This window comes from Euprymna scolopes, chromosome 13 (genome assembly GCF_053919585.1).
Source record: "Euprymna scolopes isolate OS-2025 chromosome 13, ASM5391958v1, whole genome shotgun sequence".
Taxonomy (NCBI): domain Eukaryota; kingdom Metazoa; phylum Mollusca; class Cephalopoda; order Sepiida; family Sepiolidae; genus Euprymna; species Euprymna scolopes.
This window is the reverse complement of record NC_136494.1, coordinates 5,179,327-5,184,019: the sequence shown is the minus strand read 5'-3', so window position 1 is coordinate 5,184,019 and position 4,693 is coordinate 5,179,327.

Sequence of the window (4,693 nt, the reverse complement as noted above, 5' to 3'; positions counted from 1 at the left end):
AAATGCATCAATATATAATTGTAAAAACTTTTATTGCATAAAATGCATCAATATATAATTGTAAAAACATTTATTGTATAAAATGCATCAATATATAATTGTAAAAACTTTTATTGCATAAAATGCATCAATATATAATTGTAAAAACTTTTATTGCATAAAATGCATCAATATATAATTGTAAAAACATTTATTGTATAAAATGCATCAATACATAATTGTAATAACTTTTATTGCATAAAAATGCATCAATAGATAATTGTAAAAACTTTTATTGAAAAGTCTATGTAAGAAAATATAATTTTAATAAAGCAATTTTGTAATTAAAGCGCCATTGGATTTTTATAAAGTATTTTTTTCTAACAAATTAATGATTTAAATGAAACATTTTTCGAAGCAAAGCAACATCTCTAACAGAATCCGTTACTAGTACTATTGCTGGTTTGCAATACAATGTTTTGTCCACATTAACACTATTCCGTGACTGACAACAATCTATTAGGCCGCAAAAAGTTCATTGTTTCCCGGGTGTCCGACGTCAACAATGCAATATCGCGTATATTTAGTGAATTTACATCCATATTAAGGTAAAGTTATCGAAGAATTTCCCAAAAGGTACGAGTTATCGTCCTCTGTTCTTTGACCGAGAAGCGACACTTGGCGACAATTGAGTAAAACGCACCATAAAAGATGGCTGCGGTCCGTATACTACAGAAGTGTCAAAATCTTTATGGTATACGTACTTGTTACAGAACGAAAATGTCGTATTCAAAAAATTACGTAAATTGATCATTTAGTTTGTTGGGTTTTTTTTAATAAGAAAATCAAATTTTACGATTTTTAGCGATTTTACTACTAAGCTGTATTGAACATAAGGTTGATTTTGATCTCGACACTTTGAATTGAGTTGTCTACTCCTTATTTATTTCATCGGATTTTATCATGGCCAACGAAAGCGCTACGACCTGCTTAGTCATATTATTTGATTGTCTTGAAGAAAAAAAACACACTACCTGATCAAATTACGTGATTTTTTTTCATCTTTGTTTCGTGATTAGTACGTATATCATACAGACTTTTCCATATTTTCTTTGCCGCCATATTCAAAAGGTAAATTCATAGTACAACACTATAACAGTTTGTGTTGGTTTGTTGTCTATAGTAGCGTGGATCCTAGCTTGGATAGGATATAAATCTGTATTTAGCAAAGTTTATTCTTCAGTGGCCAAAATGAGAATGCTTAAACTAGTTTCTGCACAACTGGTTCAACACATGCATACGCCTGAATTAATAAAAACAAAATAAAAAAAACATTCTGAGTCAATTAGATGTATTTCTTTGAATTTATCAACATTGCCGTTTTAATCCATTCTGAATGAAAAAAAAACTAAATTTCTCTTCATTAAACAAGTTGAACCAAAATCCGCGACTGAGCTTGTATCATCACCCTTCGCTCCTCGCCACTTTGTCAGTCTTGGAGTGACTATCTCAACTCGCGCATACACAGTCATAAGCATACGCAGACTGACATTAAGGTACACACATACACACAACTCATTAACTTTTTCACATTATCGTCTGCTCATCCAAAAACAAATGCATAAACTTATCCATTTTAATAGTTCTAACATTTCTCATTGAACTTTTTTCTACAATGAAAACAAATGAACAATGACTCATATAACGTTTAACTAAATATAATTTATATAATTCTGTGAAGAACTTTTCATTATTTTTTTTAGACCTGTATATAATTCACAGTCTTATATTTATCAACTCAGACTTCTTCAATATCTTAACGTATGAATCCCTTTTGTTCTACAAGAACTCTAAAAATATGAATAAAACATTCTATGTTTTCCAATATTAACTTCTAATTCTTCCTTCAAATTCCTCGGTTTAACATTCACAGGCAATATGAATTGAAACAAATTCATTGAGGACATTGCAAAGGCTGCTGCAAAGAAGGTGGGTTTCCTCTATCAAAATAAAAGACTACTCACACTTGAGAGTCTCCTGTACCTCTACAAAGCCACCATTCGCCCATGGATGGAGTATTGTTGTCACATCTGGGCTAGTACATCTACCACTAGTCTCTCCTTCTTGGATAGAGTCCAAAAGAGTCTCTAATCTAATAGGTCCCACTTTGTCAACTAAGCTCCAACCCCTGTCCCATCGCTGCAACGTTGCATCTATGTGCCTGTTTTACAAGTATTTTAATGGAATGTGCTCTGATGAACTCATCGCACTTGTGCCCCTCTACATACATATATTGAACAAACCTGCTTAGCAACTAAATCGCACCTCTTCACTGTTGAGGTCCCTAAATGCCAGAAGGTTTTCTACTCTAATAGTTTCTTTCCTCGAACAGCTAGGTGGTTTTGGGATTCTCTTTTCCTGCTGCTGCTTCCCTGACTGTACTGATATGCAGAAGTTTAAATGTAATGTAACCAACATCTTGTTAATCTATATATATATATAAATGATTAATAAAACATGTTAAAAGACATCTATTAACATATGACATCTGTATGTATATATATATATATATATATATATATATATATCTCAAGTTAAAAGTATTCAAGAGTAATAACTAATAAATTTAACAAGATTATTAAGAGTGCTCTAGAAAAGAAAAGCAATATATATATATATATATATATATATATACTCATATAATTTTTTTTCTGTGTGTCTTGATATTCATATTAAAAACCCTTTTTTGTATTTATTTAAAAAGAAAATACAACTTTGTTATATATGGGTTGTGGAATTGCATTCATCTGCAAAAGATCTAGCTAATTTGCATATTCTTTTAAACATTCATTTTGATTAATTTCCTATTAATGTTTTCGGTTTACTTATGGAATGATCATCTTTAGTTAACTATGACATGTAATTATATTCATGCAGATATTCTACATGATTTATACTTGCGTAATATTTGCGTAAAAAGTTTACAGTAAACACAAAATTGTTTCCATATATATTTATGTATACGTATATATTTTTGTTTGCAGATATTCTACATGATTTAAAAATAAATTTATTGATTCATCTTCGTCAAGTAAAAGATGGACGGAAAAGAGAAGAGTGTTAGTCATGGAATAAGTGCACTCGACTAACTACAACTACTACAAACGATTTCTCCTACTCTCTATCTGTGCCTAAATCTAAATGCAGATTTCATGAACAAAGCTTCTTTCCCAGAACTGTCCACCTGTGGAACACTGTTCCACTGGTCTGCTTCCCAGTTGAATACAACATAATAGCCTTCAAGTCCAATGTAAACAAGTTCTTATTAACCCGTCCCCATAAAGAATTAAATTCCACCCAATTTACACCATTAACGATTATTACACTACCACATTACATTCATTAACCCTTATCCTCGAGTAGTCTTCGGGTCTTGATAAGTGGAGAGTCCCAAATATATATATTTTTTAAGTTCATGAGTAAGAACGAAAACAAAAAGATTAGACAGTCTTATTTGAAGAGAAAAGAGTTAATTTATGTGTAGCGTACACAGTTGTTGAAGTCAGGGTCCAGCGATAGCCATGTTGGATTATATATCTACTTGTTGAAAGGTCCGAGGGAAGGGAAGGCGGGGGGGATCAAGTTCTGCTGCACCCGAGAGAGAAGTTGAAGGTTGGTCTTAGCCATGTGGTGTTGTTGTTGGTACTGTGTCTTAACTAAGGAAAGGGGAAGTAAGCCATGTTAACTCCAGTGTATTAACTGTCATGTGCTTAGCTCGCATGAGAGATGGTCTCTAATTGGACAAGCCAGTTGACTGCTTGCACCAATCAGTACCAAGTTTATAAACTGAACACAAATTCTTCTGGAGTTAAAGACAACGAGGAGGTAGTCCTTTAGGAATGTTTTCTTACAAATGGGAAGTTGTTTACATCCATATTCTCACCATCTATGAATAATTTATTTATTTATTTGCGGACTGTTATCCTCATCTTGATAGTTGTTGTTTCACAACGTTCCAGCCAACTGATCCTCTGGCCTTCTTCAGGTTGTTAACAACAACGGTTAGGAATGCTGGGTCTCCTAACTTCATCCTCAGTAATTGCTGCTTTCCAATGTTATTGTCCCCTCACCACGTTTTTGCCAACTGATCCTCTGGCTTTGGGTAGGATTGAAACCGTTATCTTCAGACAATGCTCACCTGGAACTATAGAGACTCAACACCGCTTCTATCCACTGCGCCATGGGCAACAACAACTATGGAAGGCAGTAATTACTCAGCATGAAGTTACGAGACTCAGCATTCCTATCCTGACGCTGTTAACCACCTGACGAAGGCCAGAGGAATAGTTGTCCAAAACATCGTGAAGCAACAATTATAAAGATGAGGATAACAGTCCACAAACAAATAAATACAATATTCATCTCAAAGGATTCCAATAAAATAATATAGCATATTTTTGTTTTCGGTTGTGAAGAAATCCAAGGAGAGACAAGTCAAAGAGTTGTTTAAGGTTTACCCAACTTATTGGTAAAAACAAAACAAACACTAAATTAACAAAATAACACAGCTTCAATCTATGGTCCCCCTTCGCCAAACTTTCACAAGAAACACTCGTCTAGCTGTAAACACTATCAATAATTCCCCCCACTCTTTATCTGTGCCTAAACCTAAACGTAGATTCCATGAACAAAGCTTCTTTCTTAGAACTGCACG